The sequence below is a fragment of the Peromyscus maniculatus genome, chromosome 12 (genome assembly GCF_049852395.1).
Source record: "Peromyscus maniculatus bairdii isolate BWxNUB_F1_BW_parent chromosome 12, HU_Pman_BW_mat_3.1, whole genome shotgun sequence".
NCBI classification, from domain to species: Eukaryota; Metazoa; Chordata; class Mammalia; order Rodentia; family Cricetidae; genus Peromyscus; species Peromyscus maniculatus.
Window position 1 is genome coordinate 35,579,886 of NC_134863.1, and position 13,182 is coordinate 35,593,067.

General features: G+C 42.5%; 1 pseudogene; it reads left to right on the forward strand.

Moving 5' to 3' along the window:
- The first annotated feature begins 8,243 nt into the window (after positions 1-8,243).
- LOC102921620 (serine/arginine repetitive matrix protein 2 pseudogene) lies at positions 8,244-8,680 on the forward strand (annotated as a pseudogene).
- The last annotated feature ends 4,502 nt before the right edge of the window (positions 8,681-13,182 follow it).

Sequence of the window (13,182 nt, forward strand, 5' to 3'; positions counted from 1 at the left end):
TGGTGAGAGGAAGTTCTGAGTACCTTTCAGAAACCCGCCAAATCAGGCACAGACTTGCTGGCAGCCTTAGCGGAGGGATTTTACTGATCCATGCCCAGCTCTCGGGAGGTAACTGGCAATGGAGAAGAAAGCAAAACAAGCCACTCAATGCTTTTGCACCTTGGAAATTTGACTAGGAGATTCTGCCTCAAGGCTGTGAAAGAGTGGAAATAATGATTCCATTTTTTCCAGGTCCAATTTCTGGGCATTTAGACTTTAATGTTGAGAAAATACATCCAATTATCTGATCATTAACCCCACCCACAGGGTTTCTCTATGTAACAGTCCTGGCTGTCCTGGAACTCACTCTGTAGACCAGGTTGGCCCCGCACTCAAGAGATCCGCCCGCCTCTGTCTCCTGAGTTCTGGGATAAAAGCGGTGTGCCGCCACCAGTGGCCGGCCAGGTCAGGAGATTCTGCTCCTTGAGAACACATTAAGATGAAAACACTCTAAAACTAGACCATTGGTCTCAAGACCTCTTCCTCTTCTAGGCCAAGCCTTGAAATCTATTTTGCCTGTGGGACAGTCTTTTGACTACCAGCATCCTCTCTGGTAGAGGTAAATGGACTTGTCTTCATCCTGTCTTAGGTCTCAGAGTGAGGATTAGTCAATTCTTCTTTATGGCTTCTGAGGCCACAGTGACCCAGTTAGACGGTAATCCAGGCACAGCCTTATGCTGCCCTCTAGAGGAAAAGGTAGTTACTTTGCCAGCCGGAACTGAGGACTTCTTTCTTAAGTAAATGTAAGGTGTTACATAAAGACCCACAGGGAGTAATGGCCTTTAAAGCTCTTCTGTTACGCTAAAACTCGAATCTAAATATTATGAAAGAAACCCATATTAAACTAATGGAGTTTGAACAGTTGGTTATGCTATGAGAGTCTAATGTCTTAGCATTGCTGGGGTCTCATTTCTCTTTCTTTTCTTTCACTCTGCTTTTCTGCCTCCCTTTCTTCTTTTTTAAAAATTGGTGTGTGTGTGTGTGTGTGTGTGTGTGTGTGTGTGTGTGTGTGTGTGTGTGTGTGTACCATGCCTTGTGCCTGGACAGGCCTGGGGCACCTGACCTTCTGGAGCTAAATTTGCAGGTGGTTGTGAGCCACAGGAGTGGGTGCTGGGAACCAAACCTTGGTCCTCACCAAGAGTGGTACACACTCTTAGCTGCTGAGTTACCTTTCTAGCCTCTGCATCCTTAACTTCAGATGTTATTTGATGTATCTTGGGATAATTATCAAGATTCTTGTAGGATTGTCTTTCAATCGTTTCAAAAAGAGAAATCCATTCTACTCAGGAAATGGTCCAGGCCTCCCAGCCTTGGTTGACCTTTAACCCAGACACTTGGGCATGTTAGGCAAGAACCCTAGCATCGGGCTACACACATCCTTAGCTCTGTACTTTGGGTCAAATTGTAAACCAAGATCCACTTCAGGGATTCAATGAAACAAATCTTCATATCATATATTTAGGAGTCCCTCCAATCAAGCAAGATGCTGTCCCCTTGGCACTTCTGAATGTAAATTAACATTTGGAAAAAAAATGTGATCTTTTTAAAAGAAGTCTGAAAATGATAAGATTCTCAAAAAAACTACATTCAGACAGAAGCAAGCACTTTCAATTAATGTCTACTTGAGGATACGTTTTATGATTTATACAATAATTTTTATGATGATGGAATTGTTGGAGGCTACAGTATGAGGCATTGACACACTGGATCGGTTTGCTGGCCCTTCAAATGCTTTCCGATCACTTCTAGAACTATCTTTTTTATTACGAAACTTCTAAGGTGAGGCTAGTTGTTGGAAGGCTTTTTATCGTGAGTCAATCCAGTATAGATTCAATGAATGCTTGCAAAGGAGCCAGACACCGCGAGGCAGGAGAGAACCTCACCTGCATGTAGGTACTTAGCTCATGGCAGAGGAGTCTTAGGGACAAGGCAGACAGGACCGGATAGAGTGAGGTGGAGGCAGAGGGAGGTGGGAGTTCAGAGACAGTTTTCACTCTGGGGCAGAACAAGGAACATCTGAACTAGAGTTTACAGACCGGAAAGAATCAAGACAGCAAGTCTGTGCATGGCAGCAATTTGGAAACTTCATTCTAGGGCAGACGTTCCCTCAGGAAAATAAATTATAGTCAGGCCTAATACCATATGAATAATCGTCTCCTGTTGAGATATATTTTGAAATGTGAGAACTAAGGACAGTTCAGATACCATTGGTTTCCTCCCCACCCCAAATTAAAATTAGTTTTACAGGGGCAGGAGTGACAGACAGTTCAGTGGTTAGGAGCACTTAACTTCCTTTGCAGAAGACCTGGGTTTGCTTCCCAGCACCCACATGGGGACTCACAACTGCCCTTGACTCCAGTTTCAGGGTATCAGGTGGCTCTCATCTGACCTTATATTGGCATCAGGCATGTTCATGGTATACATATATATATATATATATATATATATATATATATATATACACACACACACACATACATGTAGGGAAAGCATTCATTATACATAAAATAAATCTTGAAAAAAGTTTTACTAATTGATTAATATTCAGCAATGTTGAAAATACAGGTAGATACACTACTATAGGCTATCAACTAACTAAAGAATTTTATATAATTATATAATTAATATATTACATAGACCTGAAGGGTTTATTGAATGAATATCAGACTCAGAAATTAACTCTGGAAAATTAAATCCATTATCAGCACCAACAACCACACACACACACACACACACACACACCTGCAGGTGCCTTTAGAGGTCCTGGATCCGGAGTTACATGCAGTTGTGAGTCACCTGCCGTGGGTGCTGGAAACTGAACATGGGTTCTCTGAAAGAGCAGTACATACTCTTATCCACTGAGCCATCTCTCTAGCTTCCACAAAGTGCAACTTTTAATGTCTCTATTCTCTCTTAGTATGTTTATTAGTTAGCCTTTCCCCAAAAACAATGATCTCACTCTTTCCCCCTCCCTTCCAAGAAAGACTTTAGAAACTATAATATTAAGAACATACAGACAAAAGATCTAGGAATAGTGACTCAGACTTGGTAAGATGTAAGATTTTTTTTAAAAAAAAAAAAAAAAACAGGTGTCCATGCCCTTATTCCAGCACTCAGGAGGCAAAGGCAGGCAGATCTCCAAGTTCAAGGCCAACTTGGTCTACTAGGTGAGATCCAGAACAGCCAAGGCTGCAGAGAAACCCTGATCTCTAAGTTGAAGGCCAGCCTGGTCTACTAGGTGAGATCCAGGACAGCCAAGCTGTGCAGCACTCTGCATGGTGGGTTTAGTTTTTGTTAGTACAGGAAAAAAAAAAAAAGGTTTCTGGGCTACATGCTGCTTGACGGAGGCATAGACCCACAGCTTCTCAGAGTCAGCGGTAAGCATGGTTCCCAGAGCAGGCGGTAAACATACCTCTGCCATGTTGGGAAGCTGACAGGGGCAGAGTCAGCAGCCAGGGCTGCTGCTTTCATCCTAGCCACACAGTTTAACAGTTTAAAATCTCTTCTGGTCAGAAAAGGATTGCAGACACACAATACGACAGATTCAGACAGAAAAAACTTCTAAATGGTACAATATATGTTTAAAAATATATGTAGGCTTGGGAGAGTAAAGAGAAGGTATAGACAGTCATAAAAAGGAAATATAGAGTTTTAAAATAATAAAATAAAGTCCGTAGAAAGGGAAATAAAATAATATAAAGAAAATGATACACATGAGGATGGAAAATGCACAGAAAATCTGGATTATATGTATTATTGTGTTATCTTTAAAATTTTGACTGCTATGAGACATTCGTTTGTAAACCCTGCTAAGTTAAACCAATATATATTTTAAAGGTATCTTGACTACCAAATTAGGGTCTAAGGATATGTTGCTTTGGAAAAGAGGTTCTGCTTTTGTTTCCACAGAAGATGAGAACCTGTGGAATGCTTCCAGACTAACATGGTTTTGTCAACCAAGACCCCCTGAAAGATCTCTGATGACAGCCATGGCCCAAATGATCCAATATCCAAAACAGCTTCAAGGCAACTAGCTGAGATGATACTGCCTCACAGACTATTACAGCCAAGATTTAACTATAATTCTTAATTTTCTCAGGATCCCTGTAAGATTGCCAGTTCCCCTAGTCAGCAGAAAGTAGTATGGGAAGCTACACTCAATTTCCCAAAATATTGTTTATGAATGTTTATTTTTATTTAAAGCAGATTGATTATAAATGCAATAGCTTTCTAAAGAAGAAAAGGGGATATAGATATAATAGGATGAAAGGGTAGGTTATTGAATCTACTTTTAAAGAGCAACAACTTTTTTCAAAGTTTTACATAGCTATGGATTTTAGTTCATTGGTACAAATTTAAAGTTAATTTTGTTATACTGTATATATATTTCTACTCTTGTTTAAGGTATTATGTTTATGCAACTCATTTAAAATTGTAATGTATAATTAAGAAATATAGATTAACAATTAATTATCTATGATAATGAAACATAGTCATGTTAGTTTTCTACATATGCATAGATATACTTCAATTGGGTAAGTAATCTCAAACACTTCAAAGACCTACAGAATATGGCATTTAAAATGTTTTAAGAACTTAGACTTTTCTGGACAATGAGACATGTCTGCTCCTGGCAGTATCAATTTACTTCAAAAAGGAAGATGGGTATCGCGAAGACATTCCATATGGAGTTTATCTTCTTGGCAGAACTGGCCATTTGGGCAAGAAACTGCTTTTGCCTGGACTGCTTAACAGTATGTTATATAAACTGGACATACAGTACCCATAGGAAAATGACCACTAAACTTTGTCTAAACAGGGCGAGATGGTCCTTCAGGTTCCTGCTTCACAGAAGAAACTGCCAGACATTCTGCAGGACATAGAGGAAAGCAACTGATGAACTTTGTTTGCCAATAGGCAAGACAATCCTTCAAATTTCCTGCTTCACTAAAAAGTCTGCTAGAGACTCTAGACCTGTAGGTTGATGTTACAGAGAAACTTTGGGTGACTTGCCCAGATAGCCAGCTATCTCTGTTATTTCTAGAATTTTGGAAGTTGCTTACAATGCACTTCCTGTTTACTTTGGTAATATATACTTCTGGGGTCTTTGATGGAGTTGAAGACTAGATAGTTATAATCATAGTCTTCCTTAGTTATGATAAAAGGTAAATTAGATATAAAACTTTAGACTCACAAATATAGGATGATAGAATATTTTCTTTAATTTGGCCAAATACAAATAGACTAGATATTATAACTGTAATTCTAGCTTGATAACTGTTTTGTTATATATATAATTTTACTATGTTAAAGTTAAAACCTTCCTTTTTGATTAGACAGAAAAGGAAAAGTGCTGTGGGATATCTTCCTGTACACTGTGAATATATGTTGCTCTCATTGGCTAATAAATAAGCTACTTTGGCCTATAGCAAGGCAGCTTAGAGGCAGGCAGGAAATCCAAGCAGAGATACAGAGAGGGAGAAGAAAGGTTGGGTCAGGAGCAACAAGATGCCAGCAGACCAGTAATGCCATGGCCATGTGGCAACACACAGATTAATAGGAATGGGTTAAGTTATAAGAGCTAGCTAGCAAGAAGCCTGAGCCATGGGCCATACAGTTTATAATTAATATAAGCCTCTGTGTGTTTATTTGGGACCAAGCAGCTGCAAGGCCATGTGGGACACGGGAAAACTTCTGTCTATATATGTTTCTGTGTGGGTAATTGCACAGGGGTGCAGTTCTGAAGTTACAGGAAGCTGTGACCCTGATATGGGTGCAGAGAATTGAACTCAGGTCCTCTGCAAGCACAGTATGCATTCTTAGTTGCTAAGTTGTCTCTACAGTTCCCTATAGTTGCTTGTTAAGAAGTCTGTCTTGAAATGGCATCTTTGTGGTTTGGCACATTTAATCCAAGACAGGCCGGAGAAGGCAGCACAGCTTTGTGCCCAGGAATGAGAGAACAGGGGTCAGGTTTAAAAGGGATACCTTGAGAAGAAAAGTAGGAAGGTATTGTCAAAGAGGGAGATGTTAGATTAAAGACTTCAGAGTCATTTGTGCTATGACCTTTGGGTTTTTGAGATGGAAGTGGGTTAGGATAGATGATTTGAACTGGAGAAGAATTCCTATGGTAGAGAAAGCAAATGAAATAATCACCTCTTCATTATCATCTTCTATATTACCCCAACATTTCATCAATATCTCCCTTAGGATCCTGGGAAAACCATGTGATCAGGGCCTATGGGGACTCATGCCTCAGACCTAGACCCTAGACTTCTTTTACATTTTTTTCCTCTGAGACAAAGTTGTTACCTGCAAGGCTCACACTTGAGAACCACACAATCGAGTTAAACATAAATACAATATAAAATAAAATTCACGAAAATATCTCACAATGTTTTAAGCAAGTTTACAGTTTTGTGTTGGGCCATACTCAGTTATCCTGAAGTGCATGTGGCACATGAGCCCCACCCAGGTTTATGTCTAACATGAAAAGTCTTTTACCAGGCTATATAGTAACTTGTTAACAATGGCCTCCAATGAATGGATCACATCACCCTGCGCACATGCTGCTTAGCAATGTGTCTACTTCTTTCTCCAACAAGAGAGGGAATCTATTTCCTCATTCCTGGAAATTGTCCATATGACAGTAGAGTATGATGAAAGCTCCATCCATGGCTGAGCCCCAAGGGGACACTTTGATCAATCAGCTAATCAAAACAATGCAGCAGCTTTGTTTCTTATAGTCAATCACGGCCAATTTACCTTTGTCTATGTGGGATCCTATTATTCCTACCAAAACCTGGGGACTCGGTTCAGTGGCAGTATAGCTTACTATCAGTTGACCTACAGAAGATGGCCATCACAGAAGACACTGTGAGCCTCTCATGAACTCATTTCTAGGTGCCTCAGCACGGGGGAGGGGGGTTGTGGCTGAACTCTCCTAGAGGCTACACCATTGGGGTTGAGGTGGGTAGGCAGACCACAAATTACATATCTGCTCCAATATTTCAATTCCTCTAAGCCTTTGGATCTTACCCTCTGCATTATCCCCAGACAATTCTGGCAGTTAGCCTGACTGAATATTGGTTCCAGCTGGTTCACTTCAATCAGCAGAGAACATAGACAACGTCTAGCTTTAAGATTCTCCCATATCAGTCCATTTTGCAGAGTCCATTGTTTTATATCTATCATCTCTGGTCTGATGACCTTAAACTTAATGTTACTTGAGTGTCCATCACTAAAAATGAGCAAGATTCTGTAATTACTGTGGAGTATAAACTTCTTCCTTCTCTGCCAGACTTTGTACTTGTTCCCTCAGAACAAACCAGACCTGCATCTAGATAAAGTTCCAGGGATGATGAGAAGCAGCTGGGGTCTTCGAGTCAGTCCCTTCAGACACAGGCAGCTAGGAGTCCCGAGATCTCAGCTTTTCCTGAGTCCCAGTGGAAGCTCCCCATACCACAGTTCAAAGTCTTTCTTGTAACTAATCACATTTACATGTGAGGCTTATTAGCACACAGATGCTATTTAGGTTGTAATTCTGCAAGCCACAAAATTGTGTACTGAGTCCAGGTCTGCTCAAAATTCTGACAAGCTGTGGTGGTATTGTGTTCCCCAAAATATTGTGTACTCTATAAATTTATCTGGGTTCAGAGAACAGACAGCCACTAGATACAAAGGCTAGAAAATGGTGGCACTCACACCTTTAATCCTAGCATTCCAGAGATAGAAATCCCTCTGGATCTCTGTGAGTTCAAGGCCACATTGGAAATAGCCAAACATGGTGACACGCCTTTAGTCCCAGAAAGCCAGCCTTTAATCCCAGGGAGTGGTGGTAGCAAAAAGATATATAAGGCGTGAGGACCAGAAACTAGAAGCATTTGGCTGGTTCAGTTCAGCTGAGACCCATTCCGGATGAGGACTCAGAGGCCTCCAGTCTGAGGAGACAAGACCAGCTGAGGATCCGGCAAGGTGAGGTAGCTGTGGCTTGTTCTGTCTCTCTGATCTACCAGCATGGACCCCAATAACTCGTCTCAGGTTTGATTTTATTAATAAGAACTTTTAAGATTCCTGCTACATTTGGCGCCCAAAAACCGGGCGGCGGCGGCGGCGGCGGCGGCGGCGGCGGCGGCGGCGGCGGCGGCAGGCGGACCGGCGAGGCGGCGGCGGCTTCAGGCCCGGAGGGATTCGTAGACTCAGCGGCGGCGGCGGCGGCAGCGGGAGCGGTGGTGCCCCCCTGGGCACAGGGCCATGTACAACGGGATCGGGCTGCCGACGCCCCGGGGCAGCGGCACCAACGGCTACGTCCAGCGCAACCTGTCCCTGGTGCGGGGCCGCCGTGGTGAGCGGCCTGACTACAAGGGAGAGGAGGAACTGCGGCGCCTGGAGGCTGCCCTGGTGAAGCGTCCTAATCCTGACATCCAGGACCACGAGCGCAAGCGGCGCGTGGAGCTGCGATGCCTCGAGCTGGAGGAGATGATGGAAGAGCAGGGGTACGAAGAACAGCAGATTCAGGAGAAAGTGGCGACCTTTCGACAAATGTTGCTGGAGAAGGATGTGAACCCTGGGGGCAAGGAAGAAACCCCAGGGCAGAGGCCTCCAGTCTGAGGAGACAAGACCAGCTGAGGATCCGGCGAGGTGAGATAGCTGTGGCTTGTTCTGTCTCTCTGATCTACCAGCATGGACCCCAATAACTCGCCTCGGGATTGATTTTATTAAGAACTTTTAAGATTCCTGCTACATCTGGCGCCCAACATTCGTGTTACGAATTCATGAAAAAGCTGTTTGCCTGTGGCCTTGTGAGCCCCAGCTCAGGCCCAAGCTACACTCAGGTGGTTGTGGTGGCGCACACCGGTAGGATTTGCTGAAGGAGACAGAGGCAGTAGGATCCCGAGTTTGAGCCGGGCTAGGAGGCTTGGGAGAAGCTTTGGCTTGAACTGAGCCACAAACAGTGGTGGGACCATGGAAGCAGTGGCTACTGCTCCACGTTGCTAGCTCCTTCTCATCATGTTGGTGACTGCGGTGATGCTGCTACCTGGGACGAAGGGTTTACTGCTGCTGGTTCAGAGAAGAATTGCCAGGACCATCATGTTACAAGAAAACATCGGCAAAGGTCAGTTTGGAAAAGTTTGGCAAGACAAATGGTGGGGAGAAATTGTTGTGAAGATTTTCTGTTCTAGGGAAGAATGTTCATGGTTTCGAGAGACAGACATTTATCAGACTGTGATTGCTCCAAACCACAGAGGAGGCACAAAAAAAAAAAAAAAAAAAAAGTTTGCATGGAACCATGACCACACCTAACAGCAACTTTGAAATCTTCAAAAGGACTATGGTAAAGCCATTAAGCTGAAAGATCTGCTTTGGACTACAAACTGCTTAGGACAATTTTGAGATGACTCAGCCTGACAGACTACTTGAGCAAGGACTTGTGACAAGCCCTGAACTTTCCTTTTATGCAGAGACTGGACAAATGATACAGGACTTGACAATTAACCTAATTTTTTTCTTTTTAAGATTCCCTAAAGATATCTTCACCCCTAGAAAGCAAAAAGAAAAAGAGAATATAGGTATGAGATAGATCATCGAATCTACTCTGAGAAAAAAGATAAAGAAATAATAGGATAAATAGGTAGATCATTGAATCTACACTGAAGAAAAAGGGGAAGATATAAAAATGACAAAAGGTAGACTACTGAATGTATTATAAATAGAAAAAAGAGAGAATATGGATATAATAAGATAAAAAGGGAGATTATGGAATCTACTTTTTAAAAGGAACTACTTGTTTTAAATAAGATAAGTAATGAAAATTTTTTGGTCTGAGTTTATCAGATGTTACTGGACTGGACATTGTTAATATATATAATGGAGTTTTTTGTCTGGATCTGTCAAATGTTAATGGACTAGACATTGTTAATGTAATCTTGACTGTATATTGCATATACTTATTGAAGATAGTTTTTCTTGTATTAGTTATAAGCTTTTTTAATTTTAGACAAAAAGAGAGGAGATGTGGTGGTATTGTGTTCCCCAAAATATTGTGTACTCTAATAAATTTATCTGGGGTCAGAGAACAGACAGCCACTAGATACAAAGGCTAGAAAATGGTGGCACTCACACCTTTAATCCTAGCATTCCAGAGATAGAAATCCCTCTGGATCTCTGTGAGTTCAAGGCCACATTGGAAATAGCCAAGCATGGTGACACACGCCTTTAATCCCAGAAAGCCAGCCTTTAATCCCAGGGAGTGGTGGTAGAAAACAGAAAGATATATAAGGCATGAGGACCAGAAACTAGAAGCATTTGGCTGGTTAAGCATTTGGCTGGTTAAGCATGTGGCTGGTTAAGCATGTGGCTGGTTAAGCTTCAGGCTTTCCAGCAGCAGTTCATCTGAGAGCCATTGGGATGAGGACACAGAAGCTTCCAATCGGAGGAAACAAGACCAGCTGAGGATCCGGCGAGGTGAGATAGCTGTGGCTTGTTCTGTCTCTCTGATCTACCAGCATGGACCCCAATAACTCGCCTCGGGATTGATTTTATTAATAAGAACTTTTAAGATTCCTGCTACAGACTTGGGCTATCAGAAGGTAGGTTTTTAGAGGAAGATACCCGCAGAATTGGGACACAGGTCACTGAGAAGGCACTGCTGGCACTACTGGGGGTGTTTCTGGGATCTGTTAAAAGTCAGAGACCAACTACCACTACCTGGGCTGAAGAGGGAGGGCACCGTCTCTCCTCTTGTGGCCGCCCTCCCTCTAGTGGCCCACAGTGGTTTAACAACGACCTGGCCAAAGCATGAATCACAGTCCCAAGTTTGGGATCAGAGCTGAAAGGCCAATGAATGAGTCATAAAGTATGTGCCTCTGAATTATACTGGCTATTGTGAGCACTTCCTCGCTCTCCTGCCCCCTTTCACCCACACACTCTGTCTCTGGTGTATTTTAGCATGAAAACATCATTTTTCTCAACACAACAATTTCTATGTTAAAATAAAAAATACAAAGTCATAGAGGAAAAAAGTCTGCCCTACTGATAAAAACTGATCACTGTTAATACCTTTTTAGAATTTTTTCAGAGCATTCTATCATGTATAAGTGTATAATTTCAACAGATCAGCTTTCTAAACTGATTTTAAAGATGCCTGAGGAGACTGGAGAGATGGCTCAATGGGTAGGAAGACTGGCTGCTCTGCAGAGGGTCTGGGTTCAGTTTCCAGCACTCACATGGTGGCTCACCACCATCTGTAACTCCAGTGCCAGAGGATCTGACAGCCTCTTCTGACCTTCGTGGGCATCAGGCATCATATCTATATATCTATATATATACCCCCCCCCACACATAACCAGGTAAAACACTCATAGACAGTGGATAGAATAAAAAAAAAAAGAAAGAAAGAAACACACACACACACACACACACACACACACACACACACACACACACACACCTTAATGTAGCATAAAAATTGCTCGCATCAGTCTATTTATACCAGAGGATTTCAAACCATTCCTAAGTATGGGCTTGTGAACCACCCATAGGAGCGAGAGTAGAAGACCTTATTAATGGGAGGGCCTACCATCACCCTTAGCCACTACAATTCTGTTCTACATATTTGCTTTACACATTTGACACCAATGTTAAGATTTTTGGAGGGCGTAGGGAAGAAAATTTTACTGTCGGAACTATTAGAAAACAACAGATTTCTTGTGAGGATATAGTGTTATCACTAGTTCCTATTTTCTGTTTTAAATTTGGGACAGGGTCTTGCTATGTAGGTCAGTTTGTAACTTAAGGAGACCCACCTGTCCCAGTCTCCTGAATGCTAGGATTACACGTGCTCAACCAAGCATATTTCAGTATGCACTTCTTGGATTACCGAGGTATGTAAGGTTTCACATGTTTGATGGTCACCTGTGTCTGTTAGTCTTTCTCTGGAGTCTAAAAATTTTCCATACATGACTTGAAAACCTGCACTGGGATTCTTCCAAATGCCCAGTTCCTAGAAGCTCTGCTTTCAATACGCATTGCTCATAAAACACCATCTCTTTGTCTCCACTCCTCATTATGACCTCAGAAATTCCTTCACGAGAACAGACCTCTCATTCTTAGGCTCCCTCATGTCTTCCTACCCCTGCCTCATAAACATGTCCATATATATAGCTACCTTAACTTTTCTTTCGGGCTCAGATAATAAGGCTTTTTAACCTTCAAGTGGACTCTTGCACTCAGGGCCTTGACTCCATCTCTCCTTGTCTCCTCTGAACAGGGGAAGATACTACAAGATGGTACTGACTTTGAACATGGAAGAGGTGGGCATGAGCCAGAGAACGAGGCAACCACTAAAAGTTGGAAAAAACAAGGAAACACATTCTTTAGGGGCTTCAGAAGGAAATGGCCCTTTAAACAGCCAATTTTACTTCAGTAAGACTGAACAGAAGCTGGGGAGATGTCTCAGTGGGTAAAGTGCTTGATGTGCAAACATAAGAACCTCAGTTCAGAGGTTCCTCATTACCCTAGGAAAAGCTGGGCATGGTGGTTCATACTGTAGCTGGTGTTGGTGGGGATGGAGGGATGCTTCTGGGGACTGGCAGTCAAATACTGAGGTCCAGGATCAGTGGGAGAACCTGACTCAAAAACAAAGGTGGATGGCTATAGAGGAAGACCCAACCCAGTCGTTCTTAGCCTCCCTAATGCTTCAACCCTTTAATACAGTTCCTCATGTTGTGGTGACCCCAACCACAAAATTATTTTCATTGCTACTTCATAACTGTAATTTTGCTGTTAGCTCCACATAGGCACGTGCACACGTGCATGCACCATACAACCCCCCACCCCCAAAGAGTATTTCTTATCTTCCATAAATCCAATAGCTTTGTGTTGCTTCAATCTGTTAAATCTGTGGCAAAGAAGCTGGGCGGTGGTGGCGCATGCCTTTAATCCCAGCACTCGGGAGGCAGAGCCAGGCAGATCTCTGTGAGTTCGAGGCCAGCCTGGACTACCAAGTGAGTTCCAGGAAAAGGCGCAAAGCTACACAGAGAAACCCTGTCTTGAAAAACCAAAAAAAAAAAAAATTTGTGGCAAAGAGTCAAAATAGGCCATCAAAAGGGCACAATGGCAGTGCATTAAATGGGCATCTAAGTAGTT